This window comes from Limulus polyphemus, unplaced genomic scaffold (assembly GCF_000517525.1).
Source record: "Limulus polyphemus unplaced genomic scaffold, Limulus_polyphemus-2.1.2 Scaffold3629, whole genome shotgun sequence".
Taxonomy (NCBI): Eukaryota; Metazoa; Arthropoda; class Merostomata; order Xiphosura; family Limulidae; genus Limulus; species Limulus polyphemus.
In genome coordinates this window covers 79,560-91,605 of record NW_013669239.1, presented here as the reverse complement: position 1 = coordinate 91,605, position 12,046 = coordinate 79,560, and the positions used below count along the sequence as shown (strand labels likewise).

The 12,046-nt window shown below is 35.5% G+C and overlaps 1 protein-coding gene across 2 annotated transcripts in view; it reads left to right on the top strand.

Annotated features, from left to right (window-relative positions):
• Window positions 1-12,046, top strand: part of LOC106469718 — an 18,722-nt gene that overhangs the window by 2,636 nt on the left and 4,040 nt on the right. The window lies entirely within an intron of this gene.

The window sequence follows — 12,046 nt, the reverse complement described above, 5'->3', positions numbered from 1 at the left end:
TGCTATAATTCACAACGAACGATTCACGCGCTTGACTCAATTGTCTGTCTCTATCCCTGTCTGCAATTCAATTCCATTGTTGCCATCACTTCTTGGCGGTCTTATATAATAGAATACCGCGCATCTAGTAAACACTCGAGCATTCACAAACCTTCGAGAATATTATGACGTGTTACTAGCGTCACGTGACTACCGCTGTCGTAACAGTATCATTATGGAGATATTTCTGCTTGAACTTCATTTGTAAAATTATTTAGGCCTACTAGTTACAACAGCATACAAGTGAAGGCTGCTTCTAGAAACGTTAAGGAATATATAAACTAATATATTATTGTTACTTGGACAGGACTCTGCCTTATTTTCACCAAATAATTTAAATAAACCACCAGCCCAACGAAATAAAAACAGTACAACACTGGTATCAGAAGTGGAATGATTTTGGCAAAAACGAAATATAAGTTGGCCCAATTTGAACAAATTGATTTGGCAACTAGATTCAGAAGCAAAATTGAAGAGTTACTGGAGATGATGAAATTTTTAATACGTAACTAAGAAGAATGAGGCAGAAAAATAAATGATGACCAAGAAGAAATTTACAGAAAATTGAAAGATGATATAGAAGTAAAAGACGAGAATTGATAAGGGTTTGAAATAAAGAGACATAATATTTAACGAAGAATTAAAAATAAAATCAAATCTGATTGAACACAAGATTGATGAAGCAATTGGAAATGCACTGAGTGATTACAACAATAAAATTGAAGAATTACAATAAGATTATAAGAGAGAACCTTTCTGGACTACTACAACCATGACAGTACCAAATCAAATTTTAGAATTTAGCTGGCCAGTTCAACATCAGCCAATCGAGAAACCAATGGACTATGATAAGGAGTTACCATGAGAATCATACCAGGCTAAGATCGAAATAATTTACAGAGTGAACTGGTGGAATAGTAAACATCAAACTATTAATCTTTCTGCCCATTTAAAAGGATCAGCTTTGAAAAAAATTAATTAATCTTCCAGCTGAGAGTCATAATGACTACCAACTATTGGTGTCTGCCTTATCCAACAGGTTCAGTGTATCATACAAAAAAATAGTATCTAGAGCAAAGTTCTGGAAGAGAGTACAGAAGAAAAGAATAAACCTTAATTTAAATTGTGTGGAGAGGCTTGTCCAATTACCTTACCCAGACACTTTTCATGAAATATGGATTCATTGGCACGTGACAAATTTATAGATGCTATAACAGATGAAGAAACCTTGGGAAGCTTTGCAATATGTTGACTGAACCTGGTTTTATAGCTAAAATAGTTTGACCCTATTTAGTAATGAAAGGTAATAAACTATTTTCAGATATGGAGAAAAAGAGGGAGTGCTAAAAACAAAAAGTAGATATAAGGTTCCAGCAAGTGAAAAGTTAGAAGTTACTTCATATTGTATGGGTAACTAACATCCAAGATAGGTTTATATTGGGAACTGACTTCATGCAGAGACCTGAATTTGAGTTTAGGCTATCATCAAATATATTCACTGTCTATGATTTTCTGTTAGAACCAGGAGAGTAGTCATTGTAACACTAGCAAGTGAAGTACTCATACCAAGATTTGTTTTAAAAAAAATATTTGCATCTAATGACTGGGCCTTAAAATAACCAAACACTCCATTGTGCATTGATGGATTAATTGTTGGAAGAAATCTGGTGGATCTGAAGAATAAATATATCATTTGGGCCATGAATACAACAAATCATAATTCTTGAATCAATTCTGGATAGGGCATTGCATGAATTGAGGCTGTACAGGTAGTATTTCTGCATCAAAGAAAACTAGTAGTAGTCACCTGTGAAGAAAGGTGTGGGAAGTTTGAGGTCAAATTCCTACATAAGAACAGCAGCTGATCAATTCAAGAAATTACATATCTTGCTCACAGAATATTAAAATACCTTATAAAGTGGACCTCATAACCTAGGCCAAACAAATAAAATATCTCAAAGTGTGATATTGGAGATACTGTCCCAATACATCAGTTACCCAGATGGCTCCTACTTGTAAATCAGGCTGAAGCTTTCAAAGATATAAAAGCCACGAAGGAAAAAGGAGTAATCGATCAGATTACTAGTCCTTGGGCATCATTTATTGTATACTTGTGAAGAAGTAGGATTGATTCACAAGGTTCTGTGTGGAATAGCAGAAGTTTGTGTGGTTTAAAATTAATGGGCTATCTGTACTCTGCTCACCACGGGGATCAAACCTGGTTTTTATCATTGTAAGTCTGCAGACATACCGCTGTTCCACTAGGGGGGAGGGCTAATATCAGAAGATGAATGAAGGTACAAATAAAGGATGCCTGCACACTGCCAAGGGTTGATTCTATTTTGAAGGCTCTATCTGGATCAAAATGGTTTTTAACATTGTATCTTAAAAGTAGATATTGGGAAGAGCAAATTGACAAAGCAAATAGAAGACAGCCTTTACCACAGAAAATTTCTAGTGTTAGTTTGGTGTGTTATCATTTGGGTTATATGATTTACCTACTACATTTCAGCATTTAATGGAATGTGCTTTGTCTGTACTACCGTGGAATGTTGCACTAATCTATTTGAAGGTCACAATTGCACATTGGAGGACATTTCACGATGCTTATAATGAGCTAAGGAAAGTTCGGGATTAGTTGATGAAATAGAGCTTTAGGGTGAATTATTCCATAAACAGTTGAGGTTTCCTGGGATACATAGTCAGCAGAGAAAGAGTGTCAACAATTCCATCGAAGATTAACTCTTTCCAGAACTGGCTAATACCAAAGAACCTGTGTGAAATAGGAAAATTTCATGAAATGTGTTCTTACTAACATCATTTTGTAAAGTCTTTCTCTGGCGTAATTGTCGTCTACACAAGTTACATGAATAGCCAAATAAGTTTTGTTGGACAGTACTACTGATTGGGATCAAGCATTCAACAAATTGAAAAAGAAATTTACCACTACTCGTGTATTAACATACCCAACAGAGTATTATTAAATATATATGCACAAGTGACAATGAAGAACCTATTTAGTCAAACCCTCATATGAAAAATATTCAGGCAAAAAATTTGAGAATAAAAGCAATTATTCAGTGGCTCAAGAATGGTGTAAAAAAGAGCCTCATGGTAAACAGTTGCTCTATAAAGTCTGAAGATGTTTTGAGCACAGTTTGTTTGTTTGTAGCTAAGCACAAAGCTACACAAAGGGCTATCTGTGCTCTGCCCACCACAGGGATCAAAACCCGGTTTCTTACATTGTAAGTCCGCAGACATACCGCTGTACCACTGGGGGGCATTGAGCACAGTGGGATTAACTGTGTCTAAAAGATGGCTTATTATATCGAAAGTGGAAAGATACTAATGAACAGAAGCAACAACTACAGTTAATAGTACCACAGTCTTTACATTCTGTAGCATTCCATCATCTTCACAGTCTTCCAACAGTTGGACACGTAGGTGTTAAGAAGACACTAAAGAGTGTAAGAGAGGTATTTATATTGCATTAGGTGCTAGGGACCTGTAGAGAAATGATGTAAATCACGTGATGTCTACTGAGAACATAGAGGTCCACGAAAGAAGCTACACAGGCAACTACAACAGTATTATGTTAGAGCACCATTTGAGAGAGTTGTTATTGATGTATTTGATCCACTTCCACAGAGTAACAATGGGAATAGATATATCATGAATTTGATGGATTATTTGAAGAAATGGCTAGAACATGTGCTGTTTCTAACTCAGAAGCACATGCTGTAACAAGGAAAGTTGTCAATCATTTTGTTTTGGTTGTGAAAATGTGTTGGACCCTTGTGATGAAAAGAAATACCACAACAACAGCCCTTCATCCATCTTCTGACAGCATGATAGTGAGCTACAACCAGGCACTGTTAAATCACTTAGCCAGTTGTGTGAATGAAAATCAGACAATTTGGGATCAAGATCTTCTAATGTTACAGATGCATTATTGTACTGTAATACATAAAGCTACAAGCAACACACCATCATCACTGATGTTTAGGAGAGAACTTAAAGTGACATTCGACCTTTTATACTCTCATCCACGTAATATTCAGTCAGAAAAGTTTTACACAATGTGTAGAAATATTAAGGAACACCATCAATGTCATACATGATCTTACCTGGACAAGTCTTAATAAGCTAATGTTAAAATAAAAAGTTGCTATGATGTTAATGCTGATAAGACTGGATTCCATCGAGGTGACATGATATGGTTGTACAATCCTTGCCACAAGAAAGGATAAACTTCAAAGCAAAGTAGGTGTTGGGAGGGGTCTTATGCTGTGCTGAAGATAATCAGTGATGTGGTTTACATAATCCAGAAGGAAAGGCACTCAAAGCCAAAGGTGATCTACTATAATCATCTTTGGAAGTATGTCAGTGAGAGAATGGTCAGCTGGATAATTACAAAGAAGAACTTCTCAATAAAACCTCAACTTGCTGAGGAGCCTGCGATTCCTGTCGAGACTGTGTCCAGAGGATCAACAAGAATGGAGTTGACAGTGAATTCACTCGACCAACTAGACAGGATGGAATACCCGTAGTGACAACAAAGGACAAGATGCCATGTGATGTGTAGTCTAAGAGCCTCAGAGGAGAAAATTATGAAAAAGACTAGGTGAATGGTCAGTTTAGTGAATATTTATTTTATTTTTTGTATTACAATTGTCCAAGGGACTTCACAATTCAGAAAAAGGACTGTTATAATCTGTACATTTTATGCTGTAATTTAGATATTGTATATAGAGTGCATGACGTTAAAATCAAATACGTTTGTGAGATTGGGCCTACAGTATTCAAAGTTTACGTCACAAAAACCTACGGGCTTTTTGAAATATTTAGAACAATATTTAGATATAAATATGGGTGAGTCAATCAATAAGCCAAGTAAGCTTGCAGAGTGAATTGATGAAAGAAAAAAAAGTTAACAAGAAAAAAGTTTTTTTTTTTTTTAGCAGTAGTGTATCATTCAGTATGCTGTTGTTTAAGTTGATTTTTTACGGTAGTGTAGTGCAGTTAGCGTCATTTGTAAACGTGGTCTAAAAGTTACCACAATGTTCAAACGTGTAAAGAACGTGAAGGATAACATATATATATGTAATACACTTGCGTTTGTCTGTCTGGAACTTTTCTCGCAAATTTCTCGATAAAATTGTACAAATGTCATATCTTTAGAAAGGTCTTTATCCGATGATGCAGATTGCATATTGGCTTTTCCATTCAGAATCACCGTACCTGTTTTTTTGCTTAGTCAAACATTTTAATGCAGAGGAGATAGGTTTTAGCAAGATGTGTTGAATACATCTCTCTATATATAATACGCATGCGTTTGTCTGTCCTGAAATTTTCTCGTAATTTCTCGATCAAAAGCTACAAATCTCATATCATTAGAAAGGTCTTTGTCCGAGGAGTCTGGATTGCTTATTGGCTGTTCAATTCAGAATCACCTTACCTGTTTTTTGCTTAGTCAAACGTTTCAATGCAACGAGTATGGTACACGATGGCACAATGCCGTTGTCATCACATTAAGACTGGCCTCAATTTCAATTTTAGTTTTTTTATTTGCAAAGTATGTCACACAAACAACACTTAACTCGAGTATAATTTCCTAAAAAATGAACATTACATTAAATAGAATTTCTATGGGGTTTCTCGACATATTTAGGTCTAAAATACGCAAGCGCATTTCGTTCTATATGTTTATTAATTTATGAATACGCATCCAGACGTTTCTGCATATTCAGCTAAGTTTGCCTTCATTACAACTTTACATTTACTTTGCAATACTTTAGCTTCGTTTTGTTTCATAGACTGTTATTTACACCTTTTAGATATTTTTTCTTTAGTACGGGTTATGTTCTTTGTTTATATTTGTTTCAGCATCTAAAACTTTGTCCTACACTGAACCCTCATAACTGTTTTATACTCTGTAAACTATTGTAAATACCATTACTTTATTGGTTACTTTACGTGTGGTTTTATTAAATAAAGTTACTCTATGTGGGTTTGTTTGTCTGATCCCGTAAATTTTTTGAAATAGACAAAGATTTATTGATCTAATACATAATGGCTACAATGAAGCGTAGCTTAAATGACGTGTGTAAAAGTGATAAAATAAGGAAAATTCAAACGAATGGCATGAAAACTACCGCAAATGTTTCGCGAGTCGCGGCTAATATAAACTAATTTGTTATCGTTTACGTGAACTGGACTATGAATTATTTTCACCAGATAATTCAAAAGAACCAGAACAATTTTACAACAGTATACATGCCGATTACAAACAAATTACGCTGTTCATTTTTTTCTTCTTACCGGTGGTGAAAATAGTTTCAAAATCCAATATTTTGTTGACTCTTTAGCAGTGAAGAATATTCTGGATAGTTTGAATGTCACTCTGTGAAATGTGGTTCTCGAGAAGTTCGATGAAAGTTAATCACTTGTTAAAAAGAAGTCTGTTGGATAGTAATAAGTTCACTAGAACTCTCCAGTCCAGAGTAAGGATTAGATATGAAACCAGAAATAGTCTCAGGGTAGGTAGCTCTTCCTATAATTACCCTCTGCTTGAGCACGTGAAAAGCACGTGTTTCTTGAAGTGAATTAACACGAGAACCGCCAAGGCCGTTTCAATTTGGCGGTTTTCACTTTAAAAATTTAAGTATCATTTGTTTTTCTGGCGGTTCTAGTGCTAGAGTATAAGACAACAAATTAGATGGAAAAAGACAATTAGAAGAAGGGAAGTTGAAGAACTACGTCATCAGCGGCAACAAGTGGTTTTTAACTATAAACCAGAAAGTTGAAATAGGATGGAGCGCTTGTAGAGAAAGTAATAATATTTAAATCGGAGGATTATTTTTATAAAACTTGGTAATGTTATGTTTTAAATTTAGTTAAATATGTAGAGTGTGTGGAAAGTTTTCTAAAACCAGTCTAGGGTGAGGTAGGGTCTTGGGGGTATTATCATCATCTGAAGGATCATTAAGAATTTTCAGGCATTTTAATTTGTACCACTTTTTCCGCCACGACATTTAATACCATTCGAACTATACATTATTTGTTACAGTACAATTTGAACTAAATATTATTTGTATCCCGCTGCTATTGAGGCCTTTCGTTCAACTACTAATGGGTTTAGTGCCCACCAACAGATCGTTTTGAAAATAACACCAGTAATGCAATAAAATAATTAATAACAAAAAATTACATGATACTTATTTAGCGAATTCTGCTATATTAGTGCGAAGTGTTATTATGCCAGACGCATGCGTGCACTCAACGAGGACTATCTGCGCTAGCCGTTCCTAATTTAGCAGTGAAAGACTAGAGGGAAGGCAGCTAGTCATCACCACCCACCACCAACCTTTAGGCTACTCTTTTACCAACGAATAGTGGGATTGACCGTCACATTATAACGCCCCACGACGAGCATGTTTGATGGGGTGGGGATTCGAACCCGCGACTCTCAGTTTGCGAGTCAAGCGACCCTAAGCATATGGCCACGACGAGCCAACCGTTGTAAGAATGTCATTTTTGTAGTGTTGGTCGGCGCCAAACGGAAAAGATCCCTACTAATTACTTAACAGGGCTGCTGATTAACAGACTACGTAAACGAATGTTTAATCTATATTAATTCTGTGGATCTTCCATGGGAAAACAAAGACAGACTCAAATTCACTGTAGAGGTTGCCCGTGTTACGGCCTTGAAATTCTTGGGTCAGTGGCACGCAGAGCAGAAAAAGTGTTCAAAAGTAAATTTGTGTTAACAATATCACGTTAAATTAATGTGTTTCTTTTTCAATAAATAATTCCTTGTTATAAAAGCGCACAATTTTTATGTAAATAGTTTTTCTATAACATCTAGTGAAATATCCTTACTTTTTCAATTACAAAAGCCCCCCCCCAAGGCACAGCGGCATGTCTGCGGACTTACAACGCTCGAATCCGGGTTTCGATACCCGTGGTGGGCAGAGCACGGATAGCCCATTGTGTAGCTTTGTGCTTAATTATAAACAAACAAATCAATTACAAAAAAAATGTTTTTCTGTGACAAGATTGTGTAAATTTTCTTTGTTTAAAGTATAGTTTTTAGTAAAATATATCTTATGATCTATAATAGTTTTTATAAAGTAACAACCTAATTTATGCAATTAATTCGCTCGTACAAGAATTAATGTAAATGAGTAGGTGTTTGCTGTATAGTTTATACAAGAATATTTAACTCCAGTTCTAAATTCACTCGGTTCACTCTTGGTAACGAACTGTCAAGGTCATTGGTATAGTACAGTACATATAATTTGGAACAAAGGCATTGTTCAATGTGTAAAATCGCGAATTTTTCAAAAGTTTTTAAAACACAACAATGTTTTAAACTGAAAATCTCGGACCAAACAGTTTTATTTATTGGCTGAGAGAAACTATGTAATGTTAACGTTATACTGTTAATTTGTATTTTTTGACTTTGTGTCGTATTTGTAATGTCAGAATTTTCCCCAAGGAAAAATTTCATGAGGTATGTATTTTGTGTTGTTGCACATGCAAACGCCTCTATTGTATGAAAAAGATTATAGCTTCGTTTATCATTCTTGCGATGAAGTTTTTCACTTTAATTAACTTTCGTAATTTTTATATTTGTAATCAACAATTTCTTCGACTCTTGTGCAAATAGCTAATTGTGTAGCTTTCGACTTAAAAAACAACAAAAAGACATGAACTAGTTAGTCTCTATAGAAATAAACGCCTGGACCCTACTTACTCGACAAAAATATTACTACTATACTAGTTGATGTAAAACTTTTCTAGTTTCAATAAGAATTTGTCTGAAAGACGCCCTGGTGCTTTTGTTTTACTATTTTTATAAAGTACAATATAGTTACTAAGACTTTTCCTTCCCCTTGAACGCCATTTCTCAAAAGACACTTCACTCATCGACACATAAATATAAACATTTTTCACGTGACTTCGTAGAACGAATTGTATACTTTTATTTTTAAGTTTATTGCAAAAATGGTTTAATGAGAATATTAAAGCCGGTTAGGAAAAACGCACGCCACTTAGGCTTAATTAGCTGTTCAAGTTTTTAAGCCCTAGTATTTTATTTGTGACATACATAACCACACAAAGTGCATTTGTATTTTGCATCTTAATATTTTCTGTTCTTTATAATGTTCAAGTTTTGTTACTCGTATATTTTCTATCCGATAATAAAAGCTGAATCAAATGGGCCACTGTTGACAGTCTGCTTGCACTACTATCCAATTACTTTCCTTATCCATCGTATGATATTTTTCAACCAATCAAGTTTCACTTTCTCGTATAACTTTCTAAAATCAGTTTTTTTTCTCTCTCTCTCATGGAAACACGTCGTGCTATCGAGTTTCCATTAGGCTGCAAATTTTTTCTTCTAATTACTGAATACTAAACTAAGTGTACTTTACAAAAAAATCGCTTAGTTTAGGATTTTGTCGCACGATAATTGTCGTGCTTTTAACTAAAATCATCGGATTCAAATATTTAAGTCGCAAAATTACGTATATGTTATTGTTAGAAACTAGTGCATAGTCTAAGGGCTTAAGAGTTAAATGTTAAGAATCTTTCAAAAACTGCGATAGAATATATATTTAGTATTACTATTTGACGTAAACGTTTTTACTTCCATTTAAAGTTTCTCTAAAATACACCAAATATATAAGTTATTATACTTGGCGTATTTAAAAAAGAATAATATGCTTTCTTCACACTAGAGGGAGGTAGTAGTATTGTCGGTTAATAAAAACGTAGGTTGCACGAAGATGACTAGTATGTGTTAGACAAATATACTGTTACGTCTCCGTTTGTTAATTGATTTTCCGTAACTTCGCTCCGACGAAACTTTAGCGACACAAGTCCTTACTTAATAACACTGGTTTATTCTTTCTGAATATAACTTTACCGATACACTTATTTTCAACAGTCGCTCTTTTACAAACGTTTTAACAACGAACATTAACTTCAACAATACTTCCTGACTGCAGTTCAATTACTCACTACCTACACACATTGTCTCGTCACGTTGTGAGCGTCTTATATATATACCAGACAAACATATATCTTGTAAATGCTAGGGCATTCACGAAGGTTCGAGAGAAGTGGCGTGACACCAGTCACGTGACCTCGCTGACGCAACACTATTGTTACCTGAGCAACTAAGTCCAAGTGAAAGACTGTTGGATATTGATGAATGTTCCTTCTGAGACAGCAATGTATCTTAAATATTTTCTTGGCATTCTCTCTAATTATATAATATCTGCTAAGCAACTAAGACTATTAAGTGTTTTTTGAAGATATTTGGTGAATTTTTCTCTGACCATAAGAATTTTGCTGTGACGTCTTTAATAACCGAAATACAAGTCTATGTGACTTGACTATTTCTGTTCAAAGTGGCTTTGAGTAATAGATTTATCCACTGTCATTTTATTCCAGCTCATAAGGCTGGCGGGCCAGCAGAGCATTACAACCTATCTTCGACCATGAGGGAAAAGGACTCTTAAACGGAAAATGAATTGTACAAATTGATGCTTGTCACGTGTTCAAAACTTTATTAATCATTTGTGAAGGGAAGTAAGAGACGAGATAGAAAAACATCATCAGGCAGAATAAACATAAAAAGGCAGGTTTTTCATAGGGATGGCAACATGTCCTATGGGAGAGACATCTCTTACGTATTGAAAGGATGCTCAGCTGGAATAAGCACCTTTTGTGGAGGATGAACCGAAGAGTTCATCAGCAAGTCGGCAAGGATGACATTGTGAGTCAGGAATCAGCACGTGACACATTTGATGCGAATTTTCTGAAGATGATGAAAACGTTTTGAATAATATGATGTCATCATACAACCCCTGAATAGGGCAGGGTAGCTTTATTTTGAAAGCCAGACGGAATGCATGGTGTTCAAGCATCATAAGTTTTTCATGCAAAAGAAGTAGCTAATATTCATAAGGTTTGGCCATAGGTAGTGCAAAGACGAATGAAAACTTTATAAGAACAGGGAAAAAAAGAGAGTTAGATTTAACCCCCAGGTGGTTTGAGTTCCACAGAAGGTTGAGTCGTTGTGTGACCTTGAAGTTGATTGTTGAAAGGTTAGGCTTCCATGTCAGATGCTTATAGAAGATGACACCAAAATATATAGCTGTGCTAGATTGTTGTACAGAGACGTGGTGTTCTCTAGGGAGCGGTTAAAGTTAAGGCTAAGTTCAGCTAGGGAAATATGAAATAACAAGGAAACGTTGTCTTGAAGTATTGAAGTCCAAAGAGCGTGGTTGTGGGCTTGAAATGTGGTCTCGAGAAAGGTTACAAAGAGACTGGCTTTGTCAGGAAACATTGTTGGATAGCACAATCATTCTATTACGTGGGAGTATGATCCGTTAAATATGAGCCCGGAGGGCATATTTGGATATTTCAAAAATAAAGAACGAGCTGTTTGAAACTTGGAATCCATATTAGAGAGTAGGAAAGACGAAAGACTAGAGAGTGAGTCAGTGTCCGTTTGGAACACAGGGCTGTAAAGTTGTAGAAGTAACAGGAGAATGATGATTGAAGGACGAAAATCGACTGTAGCAGAGGAACGTGTAGAAATGTCCACAGAAGAAACATTAGAAGAAGGTGTAGAAGTACCATCCTTGACAGGCAAGACGGTCTCTGATGATGAGGTGACTGTAGCTGGAGGAACTGACTTATTATGCACTGCGGGAGGTCTGGAGTAAGATTTGGGTCTTTGAAGGCTTTTCCACAACAGGGTGCTGATGACGAATGTATCCTTACAGTAGAAACTAGTCTACAGAAGGAACTTCAAGTAAACACAGAGATTTTGAAACTGAACAACTAGCAAGTTGTAACTCACAAAGAAAACTGAAAGTAGTCAAAACGCTAATGCAAATGTCTACGGCAAAACACGTTTCTCGAACAAAAGCCACATCAACCAATCTTCTTATCACCAATCTCTTAGGCAGATTTGTTTTTCGTCTCA